Source organism: Rattus rattus, chromosome 5 (genome assembly GCF_011064425.1).
Source record: "Rattus rattus isolate New Zealand chromosome 5, Rrattus_CSIRO_v1, whole genome shotgun sequence".
NCBI lineage: Eukaryota > Metazoa > Chordata > Mammalia > Rodentia > Muridae > Rattus > Rattus rattus.
The window spans coordinates 80,194,375-80,210,632 of NC_046158.1; the positions used below are offsets into that span (position 1 = coordinate 80,194,375).

Consider the following 16,258-nt stretch of genomic DNA (forward strand, 5'->3'; position numbering starts at 1 on the left):
GAAATGAAAAGGTAGAGATTTTTAATAGTATTAGGCAGCTCTGTTCAAAATACAAGCTAAACTATGGTTGCTATCTCATTTTGAAGTCTTAGAAGTATGTGTTCAATAATACTTCTCCAACACCCTTTATAAATCTCTTTTATAAATCACCATCTTTATTGTTCAGGAACTAATTCCTTATCCTATTTCTTCCCTTTGAGTTTTATTGATTTACCAGTAACATATAACTACTTTAAAAATTATAATAGATGAATACATAAAATAAAAAGTGCAATTTCTAGCCAGATATGGCGTTTCACACCTGTAATCCCAGCATGTGAGAGGTTTAGACATAGGAATGCCAAGAGTTCAAAGCCAGCAAAAGCTACTAAAGAGTTCCAAGATAGCTGGGCTATAGATGGCTGTTTTGAAACAACCAACCAAACAAGAGGAGGAGGAAGAACCAGGAATAGCTGTATATGCCTGAAATGTCAACACCCAAGAGGCAGAGCTAGGAGCATCAAGGGGGTTTGAGTCCATGTTCCTCAGTACAATAAGACTGTCTTGAAAAGTAAAACAGGAGAAACAAAAAACTCATATGAACAAACTACCAGTTCTGTAAGTAGTCTATTTTTCTATATAGTTCTCACACATATATTAACTGGGTAATGTTTCTATAAATGAATTATAATAAACATATGGTTCTGTATCTTGCTTTTCCACTTAAAAGTGACTACAGACAGTATCTTCATATTTTTGTATTACTTTTTACCACTTGCAGGACATAAAGATATATCCCATTTATTACACTCATAAGATAATGTATAATTTTTATATTTTTACTATTACAGACAACACAGAAATGAATATCGAAGGAATTACTCTTAATATTTTCATGACTGTCTACAGAGATCTTATGTCATAAAACCATTTTATATATACTCTAAAATTATTGAGTGATGCTGTTAAACTACTTTCTGCAAATGATGTAGCAATTATAAAACAATGTGTGAAAGGAAGCATTTCACGATAACCTTATCAATACTGGTTAATATCATAGTTTCACATTTTTCAACATAGTAAGCAAAAATGTTATTGTCTTATTTTATTACAACTACACACCAAATATACACATACAACTATAGCTGAAGCTGTATTAAAAACCTATGGAAATAAGAACTTTTAAATACTCCAAATCTTGACAGTTACTATATATTGCAAGTATGTCATTTTAAAAACTGTATTTTCTTGGTTTTGCTTTGCTTTTTTTTGTGGTGCTGAGGATTAAACTAAGAGCGTCACACATGCAGGGTAAATGCTCTACTACTAAGCTACATCCCCAGCATCAGGGTGTTTTGAAATAACTATTCATATTATGCATGCTTGAGATAAGAACAGGGAAGGAAAAATCCACCAAGATGAACTCTCAATCCTAAATATCTATGCTTCAAATACAAGGGCACCGACATACATAAAAGAGATAAAGCTCAAAGCACACATTGCACTTCACACAATAATACCAGGAGATTTCAACACCCCACTCTCATCAATGGACAGATCATGGAAACAGAAATTAAAAAGAGACACGGACAGACTAAGAGACCATGAACCAAATGGATTTAACAGATATTTACAGAACATTCTATCCTAAAGCAAAAGGATGCACCTTCTTCTCACCACCTCATGGTACTTTCTCCAAAATTGACCATTGGTCATAAAACAGATACAGAAAGATAGAAATAATCCAATGCGTCCTATCAGACCACCACAGGCTAAAGCTGGTCTTCAATAACAAGAAGGGAAGAACGCCCACATATACATGGAAGTTGAACAATGCTCTACTCAATGATAACCTGGTCAAGGAAAAAAGAAAGAAATTAAAGACTTCTTAGAATTTAATGAAAATGAAGGTACAACATACCCAAACTTATGGGATACAATGAAAGCTGTGCTAAGAGGAAAATTCATACCTCTGAGTGACTCCAAAAAGAAACAGGAGAGAGCGTATATCAGCAGCTTGACAGCACACCTAAAAGCTCTAGAACAAAAAGAAGCAAAAGCACCCAGGAGGCATAGAAGGCAGGAAATAATCAAACTCAGAGCTAAAATCAACCAAGTAGAAACAAAAAGGACCATACAAAGAATCAACAGAACCAAAAGCTGGTTTTTTTTAGAAAATCAACAAGATAGATAAACCCTTAGCCAGTCTAACGAGAGGACACAGAGAGTCTGTCCAAATTAACAAAATCAGAAATGAAAAGGGAGACATAACTACAGAATCGGAGGAAATTCAAAAAATCATCAGATCTTACTATAAAAGCCTATATTCAACAAAACTTGAAAATCTGGAGGAAATGGACAATTTCCTAGACAGATACCAGGTACCGAAGTTAAATCAGGAACAGATAAAACATTTAAACAACCCCATAATTCCTAAAGAAATATAAGCAGTCATTAAAAGTCTGCCAACCAGAAAGAATCCAGGTGCTGTTGGGTTCAGTGCTGAATTCCATCAGACCTTCATAGAACACCTCATACAGAGTGCTACTGAATTCCTTCTATGAAGCCACAATTACTCTTATACCTAAACCACACAAAGACCAAACAAAGAAAGAGAACTTCAGACCAATTTCCCTTATGAATATCGACACAAAGATACTCAATAAAATTCTTGCAAACCGAATCCAAGAGCACATCAAAACAATCATCCATCATTATCAAGTAGGCTTCATTCCAGGGATGCAGGGATGGTTTAATATACGAAAAACCATCAATGTAATCCACTATATAAACAAACTGAAAGATAAAAGCCACATGATCATTTCATTAGATGCTGAGAAAGCATGTGACAAAATTCAACACCCCCTCAAGATAAAAGTCCTGGAAAAAGCAGTAATTTGAGGCCCATACCTAAACATAGTAAAAGCCACATACAGCAAACCAGAAGCTAATATTAAACTAAATGGAGAGAAACTTGAAGCAATCCCACTAAAATCAGGGACTAGACAAGGCTGCACACTCTCTCCCTACTTATTCAATATAGTTCTCGAAGTCCTAGCCAGAGCAATCAGACAACAAAAGGAGGTCAAAGGGATACAGATTGGAAAGGAAGAAGTCAAAATATCACTATTTGCAGATGACATGATAGTATATTTAAGCAATCCCAAAAGTTCCACCAGAGAACTACTAAACCTGAAAAACACCTTCAGCAAAGTGGCTGGGTATAAAATTAACTCAAATAAATCAGTAGCCTTCCTCTACACAAAAGAGAAACCAAGAAAGGAATTAGGGAAATGACACCCTTCATAATAGTCCCAAATAACATAAAATACCTTGGTATGACTTTAACCAAGCAAGTGAGAGATCTGTAAGAACTTCAAGCCTCTGAAGAAAGAAATTGAATGGAAAGATCTCCCATGCTCATGGATTGGCAGGATTAATATAGTAAAAATGACCATTTTACCAAAAGTGATCTACAGATTCAATGCAATCCCCATCAAAATTCCAACCCAATTCTTCAAAGCGTTAGACAGAAAAATTTGCAAATTCATCTGGAATAATAAAAAACCCAGGATAGCTAAAACTATCCTCAACAATGAAAGGACTTCCGGGGGAACCACTATCCCTGAACTCAAGCAGTATTACAGAGCAATAGTGATAAAAACTGCATGGTATTGGTACAGAGACAGGCAGATAGACCAGTGGAATAGAATTGAAGACCCAGAAATGAACCCACACACCTATGGGCACTTGATTTTTAACAAAGGAGCCAAAACCAGCCAATGGAAAAAAGATAGCATTTTCAGCAAATGGTGCTGGTTCAACTGGAGGTCAACATATAGAAGAATGCAGATCGATCCATGCTTATCACCCTGTACAAAGCTTAAGTCCAAGTGGATCAAGGACCTCCACATCAAACCAGACACACTCAAACTAACAGAAGAAAAAGTGGGGAAGAATCTTGAACACATGGGCCCTGGAAAAAAATTTCCTGAACAAAACACCAATGGCTTATGCTCTAAGGTCAAGAATTGACAAATGGGATCCCATAAAACTGCAAAGCTTCTGTAAACAAAGGACACTGCTGTTAGGACAAAAACGGCAACCAACAGATTGGGAAAAGATCTTTACCAATCCTATAACTGATAGAGGGCTTATATCCAAAATATACAAAGAACTCAAGAAGTTAGACTGCAGGGAGACAAATAACCCTATTAAAAAATGGGGTTCAGAGCGCAACAAAGAATTCACAGCTGAGGAATGCCGAATGGCTGAGAAACACCTAAAGAAATGTTCAACATCTTTAGTCATAAGGTGTAGACAGCTGCGACGTGCCGCGCCTCAAAGATGGCACTGGTTTCCGCCTTCCACCCTCCCAATGGTGAGCGCTCCTTGCAGTAAACAAGTCCTTACTTGGCTATGTCTGCCTGGCCTGCTAGCTTCCGCATAGTGACAGCCTATCTACATGACCCACGTGGCTTGCTAGGACTGGCCAGTGCTAGCTATTTAAGTATGGTGCAGGGCGTTCCCCGGGGAGAGAGAGTCAGAAGAGATAGAGGTCAGAAGATTGTATCAAGGTTCCTGAGTAAAACTGCTTGAAGAAGATCTCCTGTGGTCATGTCTTCCTTGCTGGTCGGGCGCCGGGACAAGTGGTGGCCTGTACGGGAACCCTAATCCACCTAAAGGGACTCAACTCTCTGAGATCAGAACTTGCAGTCAGGGCAGCACTGGAAAGTTCCCAAGGTAAGGTAGGACCATAAGGACCGCGGGAAATAAGCGGCTATAAAGTCTCAGGGTAGTGAGCAAGTAAAGTTCGCGGTAGCAGCAAACCAAAAGTAAAGTTCGCAGTAGCATCAAACCAAAGGTAAAGTTCGCGGTAGCAGCGAACCAAAAGGAGACAATAAAGTTCCCAGGTTTTGGGACGAGGGTTAAGTTCTCGGATTGAGACAATAAGGTTCCCGGTTTTGGGACAAGTCGCAAAGCTCTCGGATTGAGACTATAAGGTTCCCGGTTTTGGGACAAGTTAAGAGGGACGTAGCTTACGCCCGGAAATCTGGAGAGTTTTCTGCATTACTACAGCCATTGTTACTGTTAATAGCAGTTTCTGCCACCGCAGCCATTGCTGCAGCCATATCCCATACCTCCGTAGTAGAGACTGCGGCAGCTGTAAGTAATCTATAGCTGTAAGTAATTTATCCGCAGCTGTAAGTAATCTATCCGCAGGTGTTGCAGAAGCTTTAGATGTTCAGGGTAATGTTAATAGTCAGTTAAAAGCGGGAATTTTGCTGCTGTATCAAAGGGTTGATTTGCTCCAGGAGCAAGCGGATATTATGATGGGTGTGACTTTGAGTTTTATGGTTATATTATTACTCTGGGAGAGAGTACAAGATACAAGCTTTTCCGGTTTCAGACTAAGGAACACAGTATTTTGGGAGAAAGATTTTGTCTTTGTGCTTTTAAAAGGTGTGATTAGGCTCTGGAAACTCACAGGGTCATACTGATCAGATTTGATAGAGGTAGACCGCCTGAAAAATTTATTCAGGAGCAGCGAACCGAAAGTATAGTTCGAGGTAGCAGCAAACCCAAAGTAGCAAGACGCGTGGTGAATTTAGCCGTAGCAGCTAGAAAGTTTTTGTCATGGGGACCTCACAGTCTCGTCCAATTTTTCTGGCTCTTCAAGAGCTGTTTGAGCGAAAGAAACTAAAAATAAAAAGAAGCACCATAGAGAGATTTTTGAGCGAATGCGATGCCATTGCACCCTGGTTCGCAGCCTCTGGTAATCTTAACGGTGGCGAGCAGCTGGGACAAGTTACGGAAAGACCTTTGATTTTGCCTTGGGAACAGGGGACTCTAAGACCTGGGGTCCTTACAATATGGCGCTTAGTGCGTAGCTGCCTTGAGGATCAGAACTGTTGTCAGGCAGCTATAGAGAAGGGGCAAGCTGCCCTAGAAATGCTTCAAGAGGAGAGGTCAGAAAAGCAGGGAAGCGCAAAGGAGACAGACTCAGAAAAGACAGATACAGAGGAGGAAACAGATGAAACAGATTCAGAAGAAGAGTTACAAGAGTTGATAGATCAAATGCAGAAACAGTCTCTAAGGAATAGACAGAAGAAGAAAAGGAAAAAGCCTAAAATGGTGGAGGAACCTCCTGGGCGGTTCCCCTCGGCTCCTCCTGCCTGCAATGTTGTAGAGGGAGGAAGTAGAGTTTCGGGTAGTACATTCTGCCCAGAAGTGTGGAAGGCAGTCCGCACAGAACTACATCTGGCCTATCCTGTTTATGTGGATGCTAATCAACAAAGGTATTATGAGCCTTTAGACTTTAAGGTGATCAAGTCCCTGGCGGAATCAGTCACGACATATGGCATTATGGCTCATTTACCATAGCTCAGATAGAGGCTCTGCACAGATTTTACATGACTTCCTAATGATTGGACCAACCTGGCGAGAGCGTGCCTCAGCCCAGGGCAGTATCTAGATTGGAGAGCTTTTCTAATTGAATATGCCAATGAACAGGCTGCTGTCAATTTGGCGGCGAGAGATTAGAAGGTAAAGGATTGATTATTGCCCCTGAAAAGGTACAAAAGGGCAATCTTGTAAATTATTTAGGAACAAAAGTAAGCCCTTATATTATTATCCCCCAAGAGGCTGAATTGAGGAAAGATAACCTTAAGACTCTTAATGATTTTCAAAAATTATTGGGAGATATTAATTGGGTCAGATGTTATTTAAAATTACCAAATTATGAATTAAAACCATTGTATAATATTTTGGCTGGGAATTCGGCCTTGGATTCTTATAGACAATTGACTGATGAAGCAAGGGAAGCTTTAAAGAAGGTTGAAAAAGGATTACAAGGAGCAATGTTACATTGATGGAAGGAGGGTGCAGACATTGTGCTATGCATTCTAGCCACCTACATGCAGCCCACAGGATTGTTGTGGCAAGATGGCCCTCTGCTTTGGGTTATCCCAGAGCTTCTCCAGCTAGAACAGTAGAGTATTATCCTACAGCAGTTGCACGATTAGCCCTGAATGGGATCTCAACAGTGCATACAATATTTTGGGGCTTACTGCCTCTAAAGATTTGGCAAATGGATGTAACTCACATATCTGGATTTGGGACTCTAAAATACATTCATGTTTCTGTGGATACCTGCTCAGGTGTCATTCATGCTACCCCTATGAGTGGGGAAAAGGCACACACAATGTTATTGGACACTGCCTAGAAGCCTGGGCTGCTTGGGGAAAGCCTCAACACTTAAAAACTGATAATGGCCCAGCGTACACTGCCCAATCTTTCAAATCCTTTTGTAAACAGATGGATGTGCAGTTGAGCCATGGTCTGCCTTATAATCCCCAAGGTCAAGGTATTGTTGAGCGAGCACATCGTAAGGAAAATGCTTAATTAAACAAAAAGGGGGACTAGGCCATGGCAGAACTCCTAAGGAACAGATATCCTTAGCCCTTTTTACTCTTAATTTTTTAATTTTGAATGATGATGGCCTTTCTGCCACTGACCGACATCAGTGTTGGGCGGGCACATTGAAAGGTTATGTGAAGTGGAAAGATGTGCTCACTGGCTTATGGCATGGGCCAGACCCTGTGTTGGCGTGGGCAAGAGGGTCTGTTTGTGTGTTTCCTCAGGACCGGCAAGATCCATATTGGGTCCCTGAAAGATTGACCAGGAGGTGCAACAAGAATGAAGATCCTGCTGTTGCTGACACTTCTCGGTGTGACCCAAATGCTGGTCAAAACAGAGCCCCGGTGGGGGATACTATCGGTGTTCCTGAGACTCATGCTGATACGTCATGACCTTTAAGCCCACTCCTCTAATTTATCTAAACAGTTGTCAAGTTATTTTTTAGGTAATTGGACTGGAGAATTCGATTTCTCAATGGATCAGCTACGTGTAGCCATCGTCATCGTGAACTCCACATGTGCAGATGCTAGACTGGCTACGGGATTGTCATCTTGGATTGCTGCTGCTATGTATCATCTTAGAGAGTGGGTGGGTATGGGAGCCCTAGCTGGATTCTTGCTGCTGGTCTCCCTAGCGAGCCTGTGGTGTCTCTGTAGAAAGAGGTTTGTTCAGAGGTGACACGCGGCTATGGTGGTACAGATATTTACAGCCATTGAAGCAGGACAGTCCCCTCAAGCCTGGCTTACAGTCATTCAGAAGACCTAGTTGCACCTTGCCCCTGAGTATATGTGAGTGACCTTGCCCAGCGACGGGCAACTTCCCTTCTACCTAAGGCATGGGACATTGTGGGCGACAAGGTGTCCTACAATGGGTTTAATGAAGGGATGACCCTAAGACGGGGGGGGGCGGGTTGCCACGCTCAAGGGTGCCTTTCCTGCTTGATTAATTAAACAAAAAGGGGGAACTGTAGAGAGATGCGACGTGCCACTCCTCAAAGATGGTGCTGGTTTCTGCCTTCAACCCTCCCAATGGTGAGCGCTCCTTGCAGTAAACAAATCCTTATTTGGCTATGTCTGCCTGGCCTGCTAGCTTCCGATAGTGACAGCCATCTACATGACCCACGTGGCTTGCTGGGACTGGTCAGTGCTAGCTATTTAAGTATGGTGCAGGGCGTTCCCCGGGGAGGGAGAGTCAGAAGAGATAGAGGTCAGAAGATTGTATCAAGGTTCCTGAGTAAAACTGCTTGAAGAAGATCTCCTGTGGTCGTGTCTTCCTTGCTGGTCGAGGTTGGGCGCGGCAATAAGGGAAATGCAAACAAAACAACCCTGAGATTTCACCTCACACCAGTCAGAATGGCTAAGATCAAAAACTCAGGCGACAGCAGATGCTGGCGAGGATGTGGAGAAAGAGGAACACTCCTCCATTGTTGGTGGGATTGCAGACTGGTACAACCATTTTGGAAATCAGTCTGGAGGTTCCTCAGAAAATTGGACATTGAACTACCTGAGGTCCCAGCTATTCCTCTCTTGGGCATATACCCAAAAGATGCCCCAACATATAACAAAGACACATGCTCTACTATGTTCATAGCAGCCTTATTTATAATAGCCAGAAGCTGGAAAGAACCCAGATGCCCTTCAACAGAGGAATAAATACAGAAAATGTGGTACACATCTACACAATGGAATATTACTCAGCTATCAAAAACAATGACTTTATGAAATTCATAGGCAAATGGATGGAACTGGAAAATATCATCCTGAGTGAGGTAACCCAATCACAGAAAAACACACATGGTATGCACTCATTGATAAGTGGCTATTAGCCCAAATGCTTGAATTACCCTAGATGCACAGAACACATGAAACTCAAGAAGGATGACCAAAATGCGAATGCTTCACTCCTTCTTTAAAAGGGGAACAAGAATACCCTTGGGAGGGAATAGGGAGGCAAAGTTTAGAACAGAGACTGAAGGAACACCCATTCATACCCTGCCCCACATGTGGCCCATACATATGCAGCCACCAAACTAGATAATATGGATGAAACAAAGAAGTGCAGGCTGACAGGAACCGGATATAGATCTCTCCTGAGAGACACAGCCAGAATACGGCAAATACATAGGTGGATGCCAGCAGCAAACCACTGAACTGAGAATGGGACCCCCATTGAAGCATTCAGAGAAAGGACTGAAAGAGCTTGAAGGGGCTTGAGACCCCATATGAACAACAATGCCAAGCAACCAGAGCTTCCAGGGACTAAGCCACTACCCAAAGACTATACACATGGACTGGCCCTGGGCTCCAACTGCATAGGTAGCAATGAATAGCCTAGTAAGGGCACCAGTGGAAGGGGAAGCCGTTGGTCCTGCCAAGACTGAACCCCCAGTGAACGTGACTGTTGGGGGCATGGCTGTAATGGGGGGAGGATGGGGAGGGGAATACCCATATAGAAGGGGAGGGAGAAGGCCTGGAAACCGGGAAAGGGAATAACAATTGAAATGTAAATAAGAAATACCCAATTTAATAAAGATGGAGGAAAAAAACAAAAAAAAAGATGAAGAACAATTAAAAGAGACATTGCACATCAACTTTCAGTATGTGTACAACTGCACATACATACACACTACAATGCATACATACACATGTAACACACACACACACACACACAATGAAATAGAACTATAGATAATAAGAAAAAGGACCATCAAAAAAGGGTGTGGGAAGAACAAGTAGTTGTCAACTACGAGAACTTCTTTTAAAATAAGGGAACAGACACTTCTAGGAGAGGAAGAGAGTTCAATTTTTTTGGTCTCAGCTTGGTACTTTGTTCATAGAAGTCTAGCAGGGGGAAGTAATAAAACTGCAGGGAAAAATGTAAGAAAGGAAACTGAGGAGCAAAGAGACTAAAAGTAGGTGAAGGAGGTGAGACCCTTTTTAATTAGCTTATTAGAAAGTCACTAAAGATTAGTGAGGTCTTAAGCAACCTTTGTAACAATTCCATAAAGATGCCAAAGCAAAAGAATGCCTTTATGCCAAGTAGCCAAGAACACACCAATCGGTTAAGTGATCTAAGCCCTCCAGAATTCAAAGTGTCTCTATAGGTGCTCTTCCTGGTGCTGGAAAAAAAACAGGGAAAATGTTAAATGATATTAATGTTCCTAATGGATTTACCAGATTGGGAACTAGGATTTGAGGGTCTATGATTCTTTTGTATTTCTATTTTAATGTATGTTCATGCTGCTATAATGAGCATTATCAATACATTTCTACTAAAATAAACTGTTAACTGACCTTGGTGCTTCTTTCAAAAACCTAATCTACAAAGTTTCATTAAGAGTGGCCTGGTTATCTCTCTAAATATTTTTTAACTCCAAGTGGCTGAAAATTGCAATTATGACATAAATTTACTGCAATCTATTTGACTAGACCTCACATATACATGTGATTCAACGTTAGGAAGCTGACATCACAAGCAGGAAAAGTGGATCTGAGAAAAGGCAAATTAATCCTAAACTTTAATAATTAAATTTCTCATTTCCTACTGCTTCAAATACTTTTTCAACAAGACACTTCATCTTATATAAAGGAATTTTAAAAAAAGTAGAGAGTAGAATAGTCTATCAAGCCTTTAGACTGTCCTCCTACTACCATTTATATCAATTAACAGATATTCTTCAACCTAATTCATAATTCTGAGAAATGACTTCTGAGTCATGGCCTTCACCTTATTCCAGAGCCTATGGAATAGCCTCCCTGGGAGACGGCATGTGGAAGATGAGTGTTCCATACAAGACCTCCTAAATTCTAAACCTCCTTCGTTCTATTCTACCTTGTCATTGAAACTATCCTGCTAAAAACCACAGTTCTCAAAACACAGTAAGCTTCATGCTTACTTCATGCTTCAGGTTCCTATTACCTGGAAACCTCGGTATTATTTCTGCATGCATTTCTTGGTACTTTTTCAGACTGTCCTAAAGTTCAGCAATAGTTTCACTATATGTGATGTCAATAAAAAGGGGAAATTCTACAAAGTCAGGGAAGAAAGGTAGATATACAGAATGGTGGAAGTGGAATCAGGAAGCTTCTTTCTAGGAAGTATCTACTTAACAAGCCTTACTCCAAACTAAATCTTAGTGTGGAACTTCAGAGGCTAATTAAACCAAGATGCAACTTCTTAATTAAGAGAAAACTATGCCCCCTCCTTTGAAGTGTATACTTAGTAGGGCACTGAGTGTCTCCAGGAAAATGTCACCTGAGAGATTTGGTCCTTAACACGAAAGAAACTGTAAAAAGAGCGTCCTCTCTTTGGTCATCTGGTTTCCAATTTGCCAAAACCCTTAATGCTTACCTTATGAACATAATCTTCTATCTGGTTACAGCTGTATTAGGGTATAATGTTAATACTAAAACACAGCATTGTCTATAATTTGGAAACATTGGTGGTTAATTTTTATATGGTCAGAAACAACAGTAAATATCAACATAATCAATAGATTAATAAGAGGAGCTCTGGGGAAGAACAGTCATAATGTCAAGTTTGGTCCTGTACTATATGTTTTCTGCTATAATATCTGCCTCTACTGATCACTTTTGAACTGCTCAGGTCCTTCTAGATAATTTATTTACTTGAGGCAGGTCTTTCTACATAGGCTGGCTGTTCTCGAACTCAAAGAAATCTGCTTACTTCTACCTCGAGTTCTGGGATTAAAGGCATGTGTCACCCCACCTACCAATGGAGTTCATTTTTACCAAGTTATTTCCATATTTTTTAAATTATTTATTTATTATATATGAGCACACTGTAGCTGTCTTCAGACACACCTGAAGAGGGCATCAGGTCCCATTACAGATGGTTGTGAGCCACCATGTAGTTGCTGAGATTTGAACTCAGGACCTCTGGAAGAGCAGTCAGTGCTCTTAACCACTGAGCCATCTCTCCAGCCCTATTTCTATATTTAATAGGACAGTTCTCATATGGTCCCTACCAGGATAAAGATTTTACATCTTAAAGAGTCAAATCTTATTTCATGATATATTGTGTTTGTTCTTGAATTTAATATTTCTTTGCTAGACTAGACCCAAGAGTTATGTAGACTGATATTTTACTACACATACATAATTGAACACATAAAATCTTGAATTAAGAAGCTTGTACTTAAAAAAAATCCACTCAACATATCTGACATGAACTAGAAGCTATTAACTCCTTGCTAGCTGAACAACAGAAGAGCAAGGTTTTATTTTACTAATTAGAGGTGGCTTAAAAAGAACAAGAAGATGGACAGGAAACTGGGAAGGGGAATAATGTTTGAAATGTAAGTAAAGAAATATATCTAATAAAAAAATTTTAAAAAAAAAGAACAAGACTGATAGCTAGGAAGGCACATGGCTTAATAAAGATGGCCTCTTCCAATGTGAAGGTCGCCAAGTGACTAAATATGACTAAAAAGCTAGTTTATGAATTAAACAACAGAGCATTTCTCAGGTTAGGAAAATTATCAAGAAGTTTAGAAACAGAGCAGATGTGAACTCTGAACTACATTCCATCATCAACATGCTCAGTAAAGCCATTCTCATAATCTAGTTAGAAACCTGACTTTCTTGGGTTTTACACTGGGGTGTTGAAAATATTTGAGAAGACATTAAGTACAGTGATGTTCAAGTCTTCCTGTTGGGATACAGCCCAGGAGTAGAGTGCTTGTCTCTAAAGTGTAGTGTTCTTGGCTTTGATCCCTAGTAGCATAAACAAACAAACAAACGAACAGACACCCAATCTTCTTTAAACCAGCATTCTCATCTTCTTTGCATGCCTTCAGAGAAAAGCAGCCAAGTGTATGGTCTTCCCTTTCCTTCATGATCCCAGTTATGTTAACAAGCTCTAGAAGATATCCACTTCTTCAAAAACTTTACTCAAGAAAGAATGTTACTTAGGAATCACTTTGTATCTGTTATTAAAGATAAGAATAAAACCACTGCGAGATGGGGTGTGACTGATTCTGAGTAGTAAGGCTGTAAGTACATCTCTAATTTTGGGACTGATCTATCTACATCTGTCTGTCTGTCTGTCTATCTATCCATCCATACATACATACATCGAAAAGGCATGTATTTTTTATGTACTCTACAACTAACCTACATACTTTTACCCCTTCAGTCTAAATTTTCTATAATAATGTATAGTATTAATTGTGTAATGAATTTTAGAAGTGTGGCTTAAAGAAAGAGTTGGAAACTAGATGGGGTGGTACACACACCTAACTCCAGCAGGAAGATTAGGAGTTCACAGTCATCTTCAGTTACATAGTGAATTTGTGACTATCTTAGACTACAATGATATCTTACATGAGACCTTGTTTAATAACAAAACAGAAGAGAAAATTAAATCCTCAATAAGCTATTAGCAAGTCAAGTCCATCAATGTCTAAAAAGAATTATATAGTACATAAACACAAAATTTATGCTAAGGTTAGTTCATCACTTGAAAAATCAGTTCATATAATCCATCCCATCAACAAGTTAACTATAGTCCCCATGATTAAATGATTGTCACTAAACCTTTTAGAGACTCATTTTTTATTCTAAAAAGGGACCCCAAATTTAATTTTTTCTAAAATGATATAACTGTATAAACTAAAACAATAATTCACCAATCCAGATTTGTCTCTGGATACATTTGCTACCCAAACAAGAAGCTTCCTTCTTCAGGGGAATGGAGTCCAAATCAGCAGTTGTGACATGACACAAATAAGTATAGAAAAACACAGAAGAACCTTTCCCTATGTTAATGCTGTCCCATCAGCATCACCCATCTCTCCTAACTTTAACCAAGCGTTATCAAGACATGTAACACATGCAGCCCTTTCTTTTCCACCTTAAAGGAATACATTAGTCACCAATTCCATATCACTTCCATTGAACTATCTATAGGATTTGAGCTGTAACCTGAATTCTTTCACAGTTGCAGCACTTCTCTAGCCTCCTCATTATCAGCTTCATCTTGGCAATGCTATACAATATTCACATGTCACTAAGATTGAGTTTTCAACCCTGCACCATTGACATTTGTAGATAGTAAGTAATTCCTTGCTGTGGGGAAATGCTAAGGCATTGTCTGATGGCCAGTAGTATCCTCCCTACCTCAGCTGTGACAATCAAAAGTGTCTCTGGACATTGATGGAAGCAATGAGAAGCACTAGACTCTGCTTTAGCAATTTCCTCCCATCTCTGAAATGCAATGATCACAACCTTGGAGAAGGCCCTTTATACCTGGACTTTCTCTCCTGGCAACCCATCTCACTGTTCCCCTTGACACAGGACCCTCTCCATCTGGGTACTTTTCTAGTACTTAAAGCCTCATACTTCAAGCTGAATCGCCACCAACCCCTTACTGTTCCTACATTTATTTTTCCCCCAGTATTTCTTGTGTTAAAGACCATCAGAAGCTCTATGTGTGTATTTCTTCAGTTAGTCATCACTAACTAGGTACCTTCACTGTGAGGAAGCTATTATTATACTTAGTTTACAGATGAAAAAACTGAGGTAAGGAAAGAAGTCTAACTCTGCCCCAAGTAAATGGCTGACTGGAGTTCAAATTTTCATAGTCTGAGTACATAATTTGCCTTCTAACTATGTTGTTTTCCATAAAACACTGATGTGCCTTCCCACCTCTGTTCAAAGGGCATTTAGGCAGGCATCCAAGATACCCGGCTCCAGTCCATTTTATTTTCCTCGCCACTCTCCTAATCTCTGGGTCTTACATACAGCAGTAGGTCAATGGTTCTGAATGAAGCCACACTACCCTCGACCTTCTACAGTGTAGCTGGGGTTTCTCCTGTCTATGAAAATCCCCTTCTCTCCTTAGCATCCCCTCCCACAGCTCTTAAGTAGACACCCAGACCCACATGTTAGCTCTCCAGTTCAGCCCTCCCTGCCCATTCTATTATAGCCCTTTAACCTACTCCCATCCCTCGCACCAACTTTCTAAAACTTCTAAGTCACAGCATTTGACTTGAGCCTATGGTTAGAATCTTACTCTACTTTCAACCATATCTTAAATACTCTTCTCATTTCTCCTTGGCCCTGAATTCTTAGCTTTCTGACCTAGACTTCAATGTCATTTTGATCCTTTCCATCTTAGTGACTATATATAGTCCCCAATCTCACCACACTGGAAGCAAAACCCTAGCTTTGATAGTTTTTCACCTGGTTCATACCTCTAACTTTTCAAATCATATTCTCACAGACAATAATCCAAAAATTCTATCAAAAATATCCCATCCTTCTTCTAGTATTTATTTCTTCCCTCAACTGTGAATTTTGGTTTTTGAGCTCTAAGTTGTAGAGTTTTCTACATATGGTGCTATGCTTCCTTCTCTCTTTCCCCCACAGTTTTCCTTCCTCAACACAAAGATGCCTGTGCTGTGTATCTGTCAGAGGCCAATGTGTCTTGGAGATTCGGGTACTTGCAAGGGTCTGGTAAGTGCACGAGTGAATCTGCTGATGAAATTGAGAAGTGAAACACTGTCTACCCCAGGAAGCTGAGATACAGTCACTGTCAAAGCAGCCTTTTTGAGAGGCATGAACATCTAACCAATTAAGAACTCAGCATTTCTGCCAAGCATCTTCTCCTTCTGGGACTGCTTGTCCTGCTGTCAGCTGCTGTGACTTTATGATCTTGACAACCTGATGTGTAACATGCACTGAAGTGGATGCAAACAGTTCACTGAGAATGAATGCTGTGTTCGCATTGATGTGACATTGATAGTTGCTCATAAGATGGTTCCCTCTTTGCTGACCCCAGAATAGTAACAGAGGCCAAAATTACAAACTTCTGAGCATCACTTCTGAGAATGACCTGT

At 40.1% G+C, this 16,258-nt stretch overlaps 1 protein-coding gene across 1 annotated transcript in view; it reads right to left on the reverse strand.

Moving 5' to 3' along the window:
* Positions 1-16,258, reverse strand: part of Trim44 (tripartite motif containing 44) — a 111,402-nt gene that overhangs the window by 65,640 nt on the left and 29,504 nt on the right. The gene's annotated exons all lie outside the window — the stretch shown is intronic.